Below are 19,444 nucleotides of genomic sequence, written 5' to 3' on the forward strand. Positions count from 1 at the left end.
TGCAGAGGACGCTCTCCGGCACTGCCCTCATGACTGAAACCGAATGCTGGCGAGTAGAATAAAGATCATTTTCTCCCCAATGCATTCAGCTACTGGGCAGTATAAAAACGCTGTTTACCTGAACGCAGGTTAATAGCATTATTTCCGATGAAAGGAACCCTTTAATTTTGTAGCACATTACTTCAATGAAATGGTGCCGGAGTCAGTGCATGCGCTTACCACGCTATCCAGCGCCATTTTATTGAAGATACTGTTTATGAGAACTCGCAGACACAGTGTCTTAAAAAAAATGGCGCCAGAAATGTACCACTAAAAATGCTTGTGACCCGGGTGTAAAACGGGTTCAATAGCTAGTATAATATACTGTGATACAGACATTAGATGTTATACTATACACATTGTTATATCCCATCTCATGTCTGTACCACAGTATAATATACACTAATCTGTTTACTGGATGTGACATTTTGTACAGGGATATACACTGTACTGATCACACCTGCCTACAGGACCTCACATATCATATATGGATCAGTACAGTATGTGATGTCCTGCAGGTTCAGGGTTGATCAGTCAGTGCAGGATCCTCTATGCAATGTCTGTGGTCGCTCTGCTGGGGCTCAGTGGGATTTATTACAGGACTCTGAATTTTCCTGCAGATCTGGTGATGCTGGAGCCGATGACCCAGAGTGACCTGATCTGCAGCAACGATGAAAGTCCTGCAATAACTTATACAGAGCCCTATCAGAGCGGCCGCTGAACTGACACTATGGAATATTTTGCAAACTCATCAGGAGGGGAGCAGCGTCCTGCAGCCCCCTTCTCACTCCAGACATCCTCTCCAGACCTCATATTTACCGCCATTCACTGACCTGATCCACCAGCTCCTCTCCCGCAGGATAAAGAAGCTCCAGGCGCTGTTGTGTGATGTCAGTCCTGGAGACGCAGCACACAGCGCGCAGGGTGCGTGTCTGCCTCCCTGTGATGTGGCCGGCGTCTAAAAGGTACAGTGCGGTCCCCCTGCCAAACCTGCCCCTGCCTCCGCACAAAACATTATAATGAGGGCAATCTGGCCATGGGTCCCCCTGAAGCCTCGGGCCCCGGGCGGTAGCCCAAATTGCCCTCATTATAATCCGTATATACATCAGCCCCAGTGTATCCCATGTGATGTATATACATCTTCCCCAGCATATCCCATGTGATGTATATACATCGGCCCCAGCGTATCCCATGTGATGTATATAGATCGCCCCCAGCACATCCCCTCAGAAGTATATACATCGGCCCCATTGTATCCTATGTAATGTATATATATCATCCCCAGTGTATCCTATGTAATGTATATGCATCGGCCCCAGATTATACTATCTGATGTAAACAGCATAATTAAGTGCTGTATTTAGTGTGGACCTGTGTATATAGCATGTAGTGAGGTGCTGTGTGTAATATATAGTGTAGATGTGATGTGAATATAATATGTGTGTATAGCATATAGTGTGGGCTGCACATTTTATATAAAAGGCACATCTCTACACTATATAGTATACACACAGCTCCATACCATGTTTTATAACCCAGTATATAGTGTGGAGCTCTGTATATGGTGTGGACTTCCCACTAAAAGTTTTGTGCTCAGGCACAGCACCACACTAAATAACTATATACACAGCTCCATAGTTCATACTATAATATATATACTATAATATTTACTACATGTATATACAATGGTCCCAGTGTTTGTGTGGGTATATATATATATTTAGATGTTTGTAGCATATATTTTGGAGCTATGTATGCTGTGTATAATTCTCCCTATGGCCACGGCCCCACTATCAGTATTTGGTCAGTATTCCGTCAGTATTTTTTCTCAGGAGTTGGAGACAAAACCAGGAGTTGGTGATAAATCCAGAATTGGTGACTTGTTTCTATTACACCTTTTCTCTGATTGTTCCTCACCTGGTTTTGGCTCCCACTCCTAAGAAAAAATACTGACCAAATACTGATAGTGGGGCCGTGGCCTTACACACAGTATATATAGGACATGAGAAGTGGTACTTTGCAGTGTACTGTATATATACAGAATAATACAAATACTGACAATTGCAACCAGCATACAGACAGAAGTGGTACTGTGCAGTGTATACTGTATATACAGAATAATACAGATACTGCGGAAATAATACTGACCAAATACTGATAGTGAGGCTGTGGCCTAAGTCTCAGTATCTGTATTATTCTGCATATTTACACTGCACAGTACCACTTCTCCTGCCCTGTATACTGGGTGTAATTCTCTGTGTATGTATTATTCTGTATATACAGTATATACACTGGATAGAACCAATTCTCTTGTCCTGTATACTGGGTGTAATTCCCTGTGTATGTATTATTCTGCATATACAGTATATACACTGCACAGTACCACTTCTCCTGCCCTGTATACTGGGTGTAATTATCAGTATCTTTATTATTCTGTATATATACACTGCACAGTACCACTTCTCCTGCCCTGTATACTGGGTGTAATTCTCAGTATCTTTATTATTCTGTATATATACACTGCACAGTACCACTTCTCCTGCCCTGTATACTGATGTAAATCTCAGTATCTGTATTATTCTGTGTATATAAATTGACTGCAATATTCTCAGTATCTGTATTAATCTGTATATATACACTGCACAGTACCACTTCTCCTGTCCTGTATACTGGGTGTAATTCTCAGTATCTGTATTATTCTGTGTATATACTGTATATAGACTGTATATATACACTGCACAGTACCACTTCTCCTGCCCTGTATACTGATGTAAATCTCAGTATCTGTATTATTCTGTGTATATAAATTGACTGCAATATTCTCAGTATCTGTATTAATCTGTATATATACACTGCACAGTACTACTTCTCCCGTCTTGTATACTGGTTTTAATTCTCAGTATCTGTATTATTCTGTGTATATACTGTATATAGACTGTATATAGACTGCACAGTACCACTTCTCCTGTCCTGTATACGGAGTGTAATTTTCAGTATTTGGATTATTCTGTATACATATAGACTGCACAGTGCCATTTCCTCTGTCCTATTCTTGGAGAGGCTGTATTACAGTTAGGTAGAGTCATTATTGCTTTATAATTTTCTACATTCCTATGGGCAAATAAAAATACATTTTGAAATCCTGTTTAAATGGGTTATCCCAAGTTTGGAAGTTATCCCCCTTCTTATGGATAGGGGATAACTTTTGATCACTGCGGACCTAACCACTGGGACCACCATGATCCAGAGAAACGGAACTGTGAAAAGATAAATGGAGCTGTGGTTGATGATGCGCACTGCTGCGCCATTCATGTGGGGCTCGTCAAATAACTCCTTTAAGAGAGTGCTGAGGGCATGACCAAGAAAAGTAACACATAGGTGCGCTTGTACACATCTGTAGATGGACAAAGACAGCGGTGCACACAGCGCGCAGCGCAAAGTTTACCCTTATGTACAGCACCATACATAAAATGGCGCTATATAAAATAGAGCAGGGGTGGGAGATTAATTTTCCCAAGGGGCCACATGAGAGACCATGATTGTTGTGCAGACCAAACCAATAGGCTGAAATTAATTCTGCTCAATGTTAATATTAACATATTAATTATAATTATTTTTTATAATATTTAATAATAATAAATAATAATAACTTAATATTGAGCACAATTAAGTATGCTGACATCCCCCTATATACAGTATGAGCCCTCCCACATCACCCCCTACATACAGTATGAGCCACCACATAGCCCCCTACATACAGTAAGAGCCCCACATAGCTCCTTATATACAGTGTGAGCCCCTAGATAGCGCCTTAGATACAGTATGAGCCTCCATTTAGCCTCCTATATACAGTATGAGCCTCCATATAGCCTCCCATATACAGTATGAGCCTGCGCTTAGCTCCCTAGATACAGTATGAGCCCCCATATAGCTCTCTAGATACAGTATGAACCCTCGCATAGCTCCCTAGATACAGTAGATACAGTATGAACCCTCGCATAGCTCCCTAGACACAGTAGATACAGTATGAGCCCCCGCATAGCTCCATAGATACAGTATGAGCCCCGTGCATAGCTCCCTAGATACAGTATGAGCCCCGTGCATAGCTCCCAAGATACAGTATGAGACCCCGCATAGACTCCTAGATACAGTATGAGACCCCGCATAGCCTCCTAGATACAGTATGAGACCCCGCATAGCCTCCTAGATACAGTATGAGCCCCGTGCATAGCTCCATAGATACAGTATGAGCCCCGTGCATAGCTCCCAAGATACAGTATGAGCCCCCGCATAGACTCCTAGATACAGTATGAGCCCCGTGCATAGCTCCCAAGATACAGTATGAGCCCCTGCATAGCCTCCTAGATACAGTATGAGCCCCTGCATAGCCTCCTAGATACAGTATGAGCCCCTGCATAGCCTCCTAGATACAGTATGAGCCCCGTGCATAGCTCCCAAGATACAGTATGAGACCCCACATAGCCTCCTAGATACAGTATGAGACCCCACATAGCCTCCTAGATACAGTATGAGCCCCTGCATAGCCTCCTAGATACAGTATGAGCCCCTGCATAGCCTCCTAGATACAGTATGAGCCCCTGCATAGCCTCCTAGATACAGTATGAGACCCCACATAGCCTCCTAGATACAGTATGAGACCCCATATAGCCTCCTAGATACAGTATGAGCCCCTGCATAGCCTCCTAGATACAGTATGAGCCCCTGCATAGCCTCCTAGATACAGTATGAGACCCCACATAGCCTCCTAGATACAGTATGAGCCCCTGCATAGCCTCCTAGATACAGTATGAGCCCCTGCATAGACTCCTAGATACAGTATGAGCCCCTGCATAGCCTCCTAGATACAGTATGACACCCCACATAGCCTCCTAGATACAGTATGAGACCCCACATAGCCTCCTAGATACAGTATGAGCCCCTGCATAGCCTCCTAGATACAGTATGAGCCCCTGCATAGCCTCCTAGATACAGTATGAGACCCCACATAGCCTCCTAGATACAGTATGAGACCCCACATAGCCTCCTAGATACAGTATGAGCCCCTGCATAGCCTCCTAGATACAGTATGAGCCCCTGCATAGCCTCCTAGATACAGTATGAGCCCCTGCATAGCCTCCTAGATACAGTATGAGCCCCCACATAGCCTCCTAGATACAGTATGAGACCCCACATAGCCTCCTAGATACAGTATGAGCCCCTGCATAGCCTCCTAGATACAGTATGAGCCCCTGCATAGCCTCCTAGATACAGTATGAGACCCCACATAGCCTCCTAGATACAGTATGAGACCCCACATAGCCTCCTAGATACAGTATGAGCCCCTGCATAGCCTCCTAGATACAGTATGAGCCCCTGCATAGCCTCCTAGATACAGTATGAGCCCCTGCATAGCCTCCTAGATACAGTATGAGCCCCTGCATAGCTCTTTGCTATTAATCTAAATTGAATACATTTTTAATTTTTAAATGGATAAATTTGTTAGCTAGTTATTACTAATCCTCAGATATACATCTGTTTTTTGTACACTGGTCCACACGCACATGTAGACACACACACTCACTCACAAACACAGGCAGTCATGCACAAACACACACGCAGTCACACACATACACACACATGCAGTCACACACATACACACACATGCAGTCACGCACATACACACGCATGCAGTCACGCACATACACACGCATGCAGTCACGCACATACACACACATGCAGTCACGCACATACACACATGCAGTCACACACATACACATGTAGCACCCTGAGGATTCGGCTGCTACAGGGGTATTGCACCTCAACCCAGAGGTGTGATATTCCACTCCCGGGCAAGGATGGAGAGTGGGACTGAGCTCGGTAGGCTGCATGCACTACACACATCCCATTTCCGGAGGGCAGACCAACGGTACTCCCACTTAGAAATGTGCAGGTACGACCGAGTCTGTCCTTGGCTGGAGTGGGAGGGGGGTGGAACATCCCAAGTAGTGTAGGGGCAGATAGGGGGAGCAGTCTGGGTAGTGCTAGGAGCTCATTGGGTGCTGGTCACCTGAGCTCACACATAGAGGGTTATATAAGGTGGGAACCATCTAAGATCAGGGTCAGTCTGCAAGATCAGAGTCAGTCTGTCAGAGTGTAACTGGAGGAGCAGAGCAGAGGAGACCTGAGCCAGAGTGAGAGAGGAGCAGAGAAGGAGTACCCAGAGGGGAAAACAGAGAGGACCCAAGAACCCAAATTAAAGCACCGGGTGAGGAGTCGGCACAGGGTACCGGAACCCAAACTGGTGGGGGCAGAAAACACACCCTAGCCAGAGACCGGAGGCCGTGGGCAGCATCTGCCACGGCCACCCACCATATCCACCCCGAAGGCATACCACGTGGAGGGTCAGGGAACCCAAGGCCAAGGGTGTCCCAACAGAAGGCCCGAGGGAGCTGGACCTAGGTGGATCACTGGTGGGGACGGCCAGAGAACGGGACAGAAGGAGAGCTCAGGGCCACGCTCCGGACTTGTTTGGGGGTTGGCTGGATCCAGGACCTGGTGGACGCAGCACGGCTCGGGTGGTCACTCGAAGCTGGAGTGACCAGTACAACATCTGCAGTAAGTAAACACCCTTAACTGCACAACCCGACTCTGTCTTAATTGCCGTCTGCACTGCACCACCACAACCCCCATCCTCTGCACCTGTCCCCCCCTGAGGCTATACCCCTCCCGTTGGGGGTTATCCCACCAAGCTGCGCACCCACCATCAGCCTCAGCGGACCCTGCTGCAGCGGCGGCCACAGTGACCGCATCACAACGGGTGGCGTAGTCGACACAAAAGAACTCTTAAACATCTGTAGGACTGCCACTTAACACTGAGTTTGACGCCCTGGGCACGGGCCGGGTCACAGCCGCTCGGAGACTACAAACCCCATCTGATCCGGTGCCGGGTATTCCCCTCAAAAAGGAATATGTCCCAGGGGGCGCGTCAACTTTGGCGTAGTCGGCAGGATTACGTGCCCGCAACACCCGGGTACTGCGTGCCTGAAGAAAAGTGCAAGTTTACCTCAGAAAGAAGTCTCCCGCCGGTTCCGGAGGGTCCACGCCATCGGACTCCATCACCAGTCGTTTCCCGCCGATTGTCCGCCATTTCCAGCTTGTTCCCGCCATCTGCAGAGTTTCCCGCCACTGGGAAGCGATTCCCGCCATTTCCGAAGATTTCCCGCCTTGGCAGAGCGGACGCCATTATGGGCGTGCCAAAGGAGGGCAAGAGGCCGCCTCCCATCGTGGGCCAGGACAGAAAATGGCGCCAAAAGTGGAAACCGCCCCCACCAACAGAGACTGTGATGCTGGAGGTGTCGGTCAGCGTGAAAGAACAGCCCCTGGAGCTGACAGTCACCAAGTTGCCCCGGGACCGCCCTCGAAGTGGGAGGAGACGAAAGGAAAGAACGAAGATGGGTGCCGCCTGGAGCAGTCTGGAGCGAGCGCACCCGGAGGCAAGAAGCCTGGAGAAGAGTAGCGGAGGAGCTTACCCGGAGATGGAGAGAAAGCAGAACAGCACCGGCCCGCTGGCCAGGAGTCTGCTAGAGACCGAGGAAGGAGAGCAGAGCAGCACCGGCCCGCTGGCCAGGAGCCTGCTGGAAGAAGAGCAGAGCAGCACCGACCCGTTGGTCAGGAGCCTGCTAGAATCCACGACCCCACTAGGCCTAGTGGAGGTCCTTGCACAGCTCCCCCGAGACCGGGAGTGTGCACAGACTGCCCTGGAGGGCCTCGCACGGAGGATGGCCCGGGTACAGCGCGAGATATTGGCGGAATGGAGCCGGGAGATGGCCCAGCAAGCTGAGACCCGTCAACGGAGCACGCTACCCTGGAAGAGGAAACAGACCGCCTCTGAGGATGGCGCGGGAGGACCAAAGGCCGGAGACGGCGCCGAGAAGGGAGCCGGACGCAAGGAGGCAGGTAAAGGGGACGCCTATACCCCAAGCCGGGAAACCGCCCACCTGCCCCAGCTCCCCGTCGCAGAGCCCGAAAGTCCCCCTGCTGTGCCCGTAGCCGCCATGTCACCGCTATGGACTAGGCCCCGACCGGAAGCCGCCGCAGCGACCCCTGTGGCGTCACGCGCCTCGACCCGGAGCGTGACAAAGCAGGAAGAGCCTCCGGCCTGGTCGCAAGGCCTAGTACCCCCGGGCGCCGCATCACCAACAGCGCCCCCTACCTCCGCGGAGCCTCCGGCCTGGTCGCAAGGCCAGGTAGCCCAGGGCGCCGCCGTGTTAACGGTGCCCTTCACCTTCCAGATGCCCCAGGCCTGGCCGCAAGGCCTGGGCAACCCGGGCGTCGCCAACACCGCGCCCGCGCCCGCGAAACCAAGGGTGCCACATCTGGGGGAGGACTTGTTTAGCCAGCTCACATGGCCGGACGGGCGGCCCTTCATCTGGCCCGAAGAATTCTATGAGCTGGAGCGGCAGCAGAGACTAGGGCCCTTGTGTGAGCCCCTGATTCCGGCTCCGAAGCCCGTGGCACGGGTCTCGCCTCCTCTGGAAGAAGCCCAATTTGCGTGGGACCCCACGGGAGAAGATCTAATGGGGTTCACCGGAGAAACCCGGGCAGCTGCGGCAGAGCGCGCTGAGTGCTGCCGTCAGCAGCTCGCGGAGTTCGCAAGGGAGCGGGAAGAGAGGCGGGTCCGAGAGCAACAGGCCCAAGTACGGAGTGCCGAGCAGAAGAGCCGGACCAGGAGGGACCCCCGTGCAGCGCATTGTCCCCGCACCATCGGGACAGTGATCAAGTTCAACCAGCAGCATGGGTGGGGCTTCATCCGAGACCGCAACACCTTCGGTGACGTTTTTGTAACGCGCAGAGACGTTGAATCCCATCTGCCGGAGGGTCACAGAGGTCGTGACCTCTACATCGGAGACGAGGTCACCTTCACCCGGCACAAGTGTGCCAAAGGACCTTACGCCCTCCACGTACACCGCCTGACGGAGGAGGAGTTGCGGTGCGAGGAGGAGGAGCAAGAGGACCCGGATGGGTCTGAAGCTACAGTTAATTACAAGAAAAGAGCAGGAGGACGCCGTCGTTGAGGACGGAAGTGAAGGAGAATGTACATAGTTACCCGTCGGGGTACCCAAGAAACCGTGGCTGCTTTGAAGTTTAGTCCCCGTTGGGACCAGTGAACTGTTTACCCGTTTTACCCTTTATCCCACAGGCTGAGGACTGTGAGCGGCCATCCCTTTCCCTCTTTGCCTGGCCGAGGACTGAGAGCGGCCATATTCCCTGTACATAGTTGCGCTTCCTAAGGCGCCCCCTACTGGTTTTAAAAGGAAACCATCTTTAGAAAAGACTGTCGCACTCTGCCCGGTCATCAGTCGTAGAGTGACCGGAGGAGAAGCAAGAAGAGAATGTTTTCTACGAGAAAGTTATTTATATATAGTGTTTTATATGCAGTTAATATGTTTTGTTATTATGAAAAAAAAAAAAAAAAAAATTGTATGTTTTGGTGTTTTTGTCTTTACAGCCCGAGGACGTGCTGTGATTTACCAGGGGGGAATGTAGCACCCTGAGGATTCGGCTGCTACAGGGGTATTGCACCTCAACCCAGAGGTGTGATATTCCACTCCCGGGCAAGGATGGAGAGTGGGACTGAGCTCGGTAGGCTGCATGCACTACACACATCCCATTTCCGGAGGGCAGACCAACGGTACTCCCACTTAGAAATGTGCAGGTACGACCGAGTCTGTCCTTGGCTGGAGTGGGAGGGGGGTGGAACATCCCAAGTAGTGTAGGGGCAGATAGGGGGAGCAGTCTGGGTAGTGCTAGGAGCTCATTGGGTGCTGGTCATCTGAGCTCACACATAGAGGGTTATATAAGGTGGGAACCATCTAAGATCAGGGTCAGTCTGCAAGATCAGAGTCAGTCTGTCAGAGTGTAACTGGAGGAGCAGAGCAGAGGAGACCTGAGCCAGAGTGAGAGAGGAGCAGAGAAGGAGTACCCAGAGGGGAAAACAGAGAGGACCCAAGAACCCAAATTAAAGCACCGGGTGAGGAGTCGGCACAGGGTACCGGAACCCAAACTGGTGGGGGTAGAAAACACACCCTAGCCAGAGACCGGAGGCCGTGGGCAGCATCTGCCACGGCCACCCACCATATCCACCCCGAAGGCATACCACGTGGAGGGTCAGGGAACCCAAGGCCAAGGGTGTCCCAACAGAAGGCCCGAGGGAGCTGGACCTAGGTGGATCACTGGTGGGGACGGCCAGAGAACGGGACAGAAGGAGAGCTCAGGGCCACGCTCCGGACTTGTTTGGGGGTTGGCTGGATCCAGGACCTGGTGGACGCAGCACGGCTCGGGTGGTCACTCGAAGCTGGAGTGACCAGTACAACATCTGCAGTAAGTAAACACCCTTAACTGCACAACCCGACTCTGTCTTAATTGCCGTCTGCACTGCACCACCACAACCCCCATCCTCTGCACCTGTCCCCCCTGAGGCTATACCCCTCCCGTTGGGGGTTATCCCACCAAGCTGCGCACCCACCATCAGCCTCAGCGGACCCTGCTGCAGCGGCGGCCACAGTGACCGCATCACAACGGGTGGCGTAGTCGACACAAAAGAACTCTTAAACATCTGTAGGACTGCCACTTAACACTGAGTTTGACGCCCTGGGCACGGGCCGGGTCACAGCCGCTCGGAGACTACAAACCCCATCTGATCCGGTGCCGGGTATTCCCCTCAAAAAGGAATATGTCCCAGGGGGCGCGTCACACACACATACGCAGTCACGCACATACACACACATACGCAGTCACGCACATACACACACATACGCAGTCACACACATACACACACACGCAGTCACACACATACACACACACGCAGTCACGCACATACACACATGCAGTCACGCACATACACACACATGCAGTCACACACATACACACACATGCAGTCACACACATACACACACATGCAGTCACGCACATACACACACATACGCAGTCACACACATACACACACATGCAGTCACGCACATACACACATGCAGTCACACACATACACACACGCGCAGTCATGCACATACACACACATGCAGTTACGCACATACACACACATGCAGTCACGCACATACACACACATACGCAGTCACACATATACACACACACGCAGTCACGCACATACACACACACGCAGTCACACACATACACACACATGCAGTCACACACATACACACACATACGCAGTCACACATATACACACACACGCAGTCACGCACATACACACACATGCAGTCACACACATACACACACATACGCAGTCACACATATACACACACACGCAGTCACTCACATACACACACACGCAGTCACGCACATACACACACGCGAAGTCATGCACATACACACACATGCAGTTACGCACATACACACACATGCAGTCACGCACATACACACACATGCAGTCACGCACATACACACACATGCAGTCACACACATACAGTCAGGCACATACACACACATGCAGTTACGCACATACACACACATACGCAGTCACGCACATATGCATGCCGTCTTGCAAATACACAAACATTCAGTCAACACTCAGTCACGCACACACGTAGTCTTGTACACACATGCAGTCTTTTACACAAGCAGTCACACATACGCAGTCACATGCACTCACGCGGTCATGCACACAGTCAGACACCAGCAGGCATGCGCACACATGGTCATACACACACAGTCATGCACATGCAGTCACGCATATACGCACATGGAGTCACGTATACACATGCAGACTTGCACATATACAGGTCGCAGAAACATATACAGACATATACAAAGACACATACAGACATAAACATATTTGAAGACATACAGAAAAATACATGTAAACAGACATATCACATATTACAACTGTGCTGGTCTCAGAGATGGTCTTCAATGTCCAAGGGCTACTAAATGGATTTGATGTTTACATTCATGTGATAATTTACCCCATACTGTAAATGATACTAATATTAGTGGTTTCCCTAGGAGCATCAGGACCTAAGATGTTATTATATAGATGAGGGAACACTGCGAAAAATGTAATAATCTATAGTAAGGGGTATATTGGGCCTCATTTACCCCAAAAATGTCCTTGTTACCCATCCCAAGAAGTCAGAGCTCAGTGTAATGAGTACAATGCCGCACGTTACTAAATCATTGTGACGTCTATAAACATGGACCAGTGCATCCTACTGTAAACTCTAGACATATTAGCTGTCATCCAAAGAGCACCATGACCTAAAGAATCATGGGAATCTTGGGGTGATGGCTGATAAATCTGCTTTTTAAAAATAAAATAAAAAAAATAAAAAAATTGAGGTTTTATTACTATTGATAACAAAGCCAATTTTAATATTAGACAGTATTTCTGAATAAGGCCTAATGTTACCCCTACTATTGTTAAAATATTAGCTGTCACCCCAAAGCCAAAACCAGGTGAGGAACAATCAGAAAAAAGGTATAATAGAAACAAGTCACCAACTCTGCATTTATCACCCACTCCTGGTTTTGTCTCCCACTCCTGTGAAAAAATACTGACCGAATACTGACCAAATACTGATAGTGGGGCCGTGGCCTAAGAGCTAAAGTCGGTCTCGGGGGGTAGGTAAGCCTTTCTATCATGCTCTCCCACTGCTAACTTATAAAGGAGGCAGAAAAGCGTTTGCCGACATATGATGTAATAGCTCCTCCAATGTCAGGTCTCTATGTATGGAGCAGGTTCAGGAGCTGAGCCCGCATCATACTGGGCAGATGCCTGTACACATAACACCGACAATGAATGGGGTATAGCTACACATCCAGGAAAAAAATACATGTGTATAATCATTAAGGTCCACTGGACCACAATTCAAGTATGAAATGACCTACAACAATCCAGTAAGGATTAAATAATACAGCAGACATAATGGAGTAAATTCTTTATTTGGATAAATCAGTGATCAGACATGAAAAATACGTTACAAAACATGTAATTGACAACTATACATTAAAACACACGTGGGGTGTAGAGACACAGCCTATGTATTGAATAGTGGTTCTCCCTAGGATGCACATATATTGGATTTCATCCAGTAAATACATGAATACAAGTAAATTAACGCCATCGATATATTAAATACATAAAGTGCATGTGCAGATATATATATGTATATACCAGAATAACATCAAAGAGAAAAACAGTACATCTAATATAATAAATAGGAAAAATCTCATATAATTCTTGTGACACATAACTTGAATATATGGCCGTAATAATGTACATAGTGCAAAAGTCATTGGCCAACATAAGAATAAATATCAGGATATAATGAAGAAATAAAGATGGGATTAGCCAAATCCAGAGGCAGTATGGCATGAGCGGGGTAGGGCTGTGTGACCTCCACCCACAGGCGTTTTGCTCGCGGTTCTACAGGGAGATGCCTGTACACAGCCGGCATCTGTAACCGCAGCCATCAGAGATTGTTCTGATCGCTGCTGTTACACTGATCACTGGCTGCGGATGGGTTATCATGGCAGCTGACTATGAGAACTACTAGGATGAGTGTAAAAATAAATGTTCCTGTGCTGAGATAATCTTATAAATGTGCCCCTGCTGTGTACTGTGTAATGGCCGTGTCTGACCGTGCTGGACAATGGTCTGATCATACCACAGCTCCTGGGCAGGAGGAAGCAAAAGAGGATACAGACAGGATCACAAAGGATTATTTCTTTCAGGAAAAATATTGCTTAAAAACAGACAGCAAAATGTTTTGCCTCACAAAATGAATCAGCTGTGATCCCGTGTTGTAATGTCTGTATACTCTTTTGTGTCCTCCCCTGCCCAGGAGCTGTGGTATGATCAGAACATGGCCCTGTAAGGTCAGACACATCCATTACACAGTACAAACCAGGGGCACATTTATAAGATTATCTCAGCACAGGAACATGTTTTTAACACATCCAATTGTAGAACTTATTTTTACTCCAAGATCTATTAGTTAAAATGTACTTTGTTTGTGGGAAAACCCTTTAAATTCCATAAGAGGACTGAAAAAATAAAGTAAACATACATAAAAAAGTGTTAAAAATATAAACCAAATAAAAACTTATAACAATTTGAATCAACCCTTTTCCTTTATTAAGTATAAAAAAAAATAATTATATTATTATCAAAATATTCAATTAAGTGTGTTTTTGGCCGACACACTTTCCTAACAAAAGGCAATAAAATGTGATCAAAACATCTCACCACCTCACAAAAAAAGAATAAAACATTTGCAATGTTTTTTTATTTACAAATGTTCACATTTTTTTCATCACTAGTGTTGAGCATTCCGATACTGAAATATCGGGTATCAGCCGATATTCGCGGTATCGGAATTCCGATACTTAATTCCGATACTTTTACAATATCGAATACCGGAATCGGAAGTTCCCATAATGCCTGCGCTCTGCAGTGTCTCTGAAGGATGACAAGCTGGATGGCAGCGCTCAGCTGAGATCCAGCCTCTCATCAGAATGCCATCCCGGCGTGGGAGAATTCTCCTGATCGTTTAAAAGCCGGCGGGTGGTAAAAAGCCGCCGGCTTTTAAACAATCACACAGCCCCATACTGCTTCCCTGCAGCCTCCCACCCCGATCCTCCGCTCCCCTCACCACCTCCCATCCCGATCGTAAGTTAGGACCGGGCGGGGAGCGCAGCACCAAGGAGCGGGGAGCAAAGGACCCGGGCGGGGAAGTCGGCAGTGAAAAGACTTCACCGCCGGCTTTCCCGTTCTGTGCTGCGCTTTCCCGCCGGTTATTTCAAATGAACAGCTGAGGTATCAGGTGATGCTGATCAGCTGTTCATTTGAAGTAGCCGCTGCCCTCAGAGGGTTCATGTGAGTTCATGCTTGACTGCATTGCATGAACTCACATGAACTTTCCCACGGTCGCACAGGTCAGCCTCACCTCCCAGACGATCAGCCCGTCATGATTGGTGTGTGTGGGTGTCTGTGCGTGTGTCTGCGAGTGTGTGCGGGGTGTCTGTGCGATGTCTGCGGGTGTGTGCGATGTCTGCGGGTGTGTGCGGTGTCTGTGCGATGTGTGCGGGTGTGTGCGGTGTCTGTGCGATGTCTGCGGTGTCTGTGCGATGTCTGCGAGTGTGTGCGGTGTCTGTGCGATGTCTGCGAGTGTGTGCGGGGTGTCTGTGCGATGTCTGCGGGTGTGTGCGATGTCTGCGGGTGTGTGCGGTGTCTGTGCGATGTGTGCGGGTGTCTGTGCGATGCCTTCGGTGTCTGTGCGAGGTCTGCGAGTGTGTGCGGTGTCTGTGCGATGTCTGCGGGTATGTGCGGCGTCTGTGCGAGGTCTGCGAGTGTGTGCGGTGTCTGTGCGATGTCTGCGGGTGTGTGCGGCGTCTGTGCGATGTCTGCGAGTGTGTGCGGTGTCTGTGCGATGTCTGCGAGTGTGCGCGGTGTCTGTGCGATGTCTGCGGGTGTGTGCGGTGTCTGTGCGATGTCTGCGAGTGTGCGCGGTGTCTGTGCGATGTCTGCGGGTGTGTGCGTGCAGGCAGACATAGGCCGATGTGACACTACTACTCCCATCGGCCTATGTCTGTCCCCCGTCCACTCGTGCCAGCAGGATCAGCTCGATGGGAGCAGTAGTTCCCATCAGCCTGATCCTGCTATTTAAATTGCCCTACTGTGTCCCCAATAAATTTTAAATACATGTCATTGGTGGCCAGTGGTTGCCTACAATAAATTAGTTCATACATTACCTGTCCCCGCCGATCGCCACCTAAAATAAAGTAAAAAATAAAAAACTACACCTATACTCACCTAGACACCTAATTCCCCGAAGCCATCGATCTCCTGTAATAAAATATAAAATAATAAACCACAACCTTATCCTTACCCCTCCGTAGTAGTCCACGAGTGTCCCACGATGATCTCCAGTTTAGAGCAGCCACATAGAATGTGACCGCTCTGAACCGCTGCCGCTGCTAGAATGACGGGGCCGTAAAGCAGCCCCGTCATTGCATAAGCGGGTTCGCCGGAGTTCAGGCAGCGCTGCTCCGGTTAGCTGCTTTACGGCCCTGCTGTATCGTGAGAAATTCCCACGGTACAGCACTGCCGTAAAGGAGGTCTCCAGAGCTGTGCTGCCTGAATGCACTCCGGTGACCTCAGTCAGTGGCTCCCGCTGCCGGGAGCGGACGTGTTCCCGGCAGTGTGAGCTTACAGCAGCCATGCACAGCTGTCACCATCTCCAGATGTGACAGCTGTGCATGGGAGATCAGCGCAGGAACGTGGACAGGTAACTATTTTTTTTTAGTAAACTAAGAATTAAATAAAATTGTGTGTTTTATTTCAAATAAATTATTTTTTTCTGGGTGTAGTGTGTGTTTTCGTTTTAACACTTTGTAGGTTAGTAATGGGGGTGTCTTATAGACGCCCATCATTACTAACCTGGGCTTCATGGCAGCTGGCGGTGACATGAACCCCAACCCTATTACCCCCTGCCACCGCACCAGGGCAGCGTGGAAGAGCGAGGCTAAGTGCCAGAATTGGCGCATCCTATGCATGTGCCATTTCTGGGGCGGCTGACGGTTGGTGTTTCTAGCCTGGGAGGGGGCCAATATTCATGGCACCCTTCCTGGGCTATTAATATCAGCCCCCAGCTGTCTGCCTAGCCTTTGCTAGCTATTAAATAGGGGGTCCCCCATTTTAATAGCTAGTAAAGGCTAGGTATTCAGCTGGGGGCTGATATTAGTAGCCTGGGAAGCTCCGTGGGTATTACCCCCTTCCCAGGCTTCAAACATCTGCCCCAGCTGTCTGCTTAACCTCCGCTAGAGACTAAAATTAAGGGGAACCCCACGCCAATTTTTTTTAAAATAAATCCTTATTTTAACACTAAATGACAAGTACAGTAATCAACACTGTCACTGTACTTCATATATATGTGACTGACATGTTTCTATCTATCTAATCTATGTGTGAAGCTCTATTCTTTCTGTTGTAAATTGTCGGGTAAAGGTGTATGCCGCTGATGAATTGCCGGCTTTTCGCATAATACATTCTACATTATTCTTAGTTGTTTTACTTCATGTAGAATTAACCTACAAGAAAAGAAAGGGTTTATTTTCGTTCCGATATTTGTGTCCCATTGACTTGCATTGGTTTCCGGTACCGGAATCGGCGATATCCGATACTTTTTGGGTATCGGTCCGATCCAATCCGATACGATATTTCCTGATATCGGAAGGTATCGCTCAACACTACTGATAAGTCCAAATTTGAGATCTTTCGTTCCAACCACTGTGACTTTGTGCGACGCAGAAAAGGTGAACGTATGGACTCTACATGCCTGGTTCCCACCGTGAAGCATGGAGGAGGAGGTGTGATGGTGTGGGGGTGCTTTGCTGGTGACACTGTTGGGGATTTATTCAAAATTGAAGGCATACTGAACCAGCATGGCTACCACAGCATCTTGCAGCGGCATGCTATTCCATCCGGTTTGCGTTTAGTTGGACCATCATTTATTTTTCAACAGGACAATGACCCCAAACACACCTCCAGGCTGTGTAAGGGCTATTTGACCAAGAGGGAGAGTGATGGGGTGCTACGCCAGATGACCTGGCCTCCACAGTCACCAGACCTGAACCCAATCGAGATGGTTTGGGGTGAGCTGGACCGCAGAGTGAAGGCAAAAGGGCCAACAAGTGCTAAGCATCTCTGGGAACTCCTTCAAGATTGTTAGAAGACCATTTCCCGTGACTACTGTACCTCTTGAAGCTCATCAAGAGAATGCCAAGAGTGTGCAAAGCAGTCATCAAAGCAAAAGGTGGCTACTTTGAAGAACCTAGAATATAAGACATATTTTCAGTTGTTTCACACTTTTTTGTTAAGTATATAATTCCACATTTGTTAATTCATACTTTTGATGCCTTCAGTGTGAATGTACAATTTTCAGAGTCATGAAAATACAGAAAAATCTTTAAATAAACTTTTGGTCTGTACTGTATATATAATATAATGCTACAAGCCTCCCTCTGTCTGAAGCCTTTAAAGACTTGGCAAGTGCTACATGCCTGCGCAGTCTGGCTCTAGACAGAAGAACCCATTACGTTACAGGTAAGGGGAGTGTGTATGGCGCCGGAGATTGCGGTATGCGTAGACACTGAACACATACCGCGATCTCCGGCGCCATACTTACCTGACCGGGAGGAGCGTTGCAGCGGCGTTTCTCTTCTCGCCGGAGACCAGGGCAGGAGTGAAGGTGTTGGAATCGGGACATGTGCATAACTCTATCCGGCGCCATTTTACTGAAGACATATTTGCAGTGTGTCTTCAGTAAAATGGCGTTGAACAGCACGGTATGGTCACGCGCGTACTCTGGCGCCGCACTGCTCCCCCGGCAGAACAGGATACAGTAGCACTGGAGCACAGGGAAGAAAGGTGAGTATGTGTTTATTTTTTTGTATGTGTGCACCGTGAAAGGGATGAGGGGTGCCATACATACCAGGAATGGGGTGTGACGGGTACCATACATACCAGGAAAGGGGTGTGAGGGGTACCATACATACCAGGAAAGGGGTGTGAGGGGACCATGCATACCAGGATTGGGGGATGAGGGGTACAATGCATACCAGGATTTGGGGGGTGACTGAACCATGAAAACCAGGATTGGGGGGTGAGGGGTGCCATACATACCAGGATTGGGGGGTGAGGGGTGCCATACATACCAGGATTGGGGGGTGAGGGGTGCCATACATACCTGGACTTGGGGGGTGACTGAACCATGAAAACCAGGATTGGGGGGTGAGGGGTGCCATACATACCAGGATTGGGGGGTGAGTGGTGCCATACATACCAGGATTGGGGGGTGAGGGGTACCATGCATACCAGGATAGGAAAGTGGGGTTCCATGCATACCAGAATAGGGATGAGGGGTACCATGCATACCAGGATTGGGGGATGAGGGGACCATGCATACCAGGATTGGGGGATGAGGGGACCATGCATACCAGGATTGGGGGATGAGGAGGCCATACATACCAGGATTGGGGATGAGAGAGTCATGCATACCAGGATTGGGGATGAGAGAGCCATGCATACCAGGATGGGGGATGAGGAGGCCATACATACCAGGATTGGGGGATGAGGGGTACCATACATACCCGGATTGGGATGAGGGGTGCCATATATACCAAGATGAGGGGTACCATAAATACAAGAATAGGAATGAGGGGTACCATGCATACCAGGATGAGGGATGGGTTGCCATGCATACCAGGATGAGGGGTAACATACATAACAGGATAGGGATGAGGTGCACCATAAATACCAAGATGAGGGATGGGGTGCCATGCACATCAGGAAGAGGGATTGAGTGCCATACATACCAGGATTGGCGAA

This window comes from Phyllobates terribilis, unplaced genomic scaffold (assembly GCF_046119375.1).
Source record: "Phyllobates terribilis strain yellow unplaced genomic scaffold, ASM4611937v1 Scaffold_263__1_contigs__length_2631358, whole genome shotgun sequence".
NCBI lineage: Eukaryota > Metazoa > Chordata > Amphibia > Anura > Dendrobatidae > Phyllobates > Phyllobates terribilis.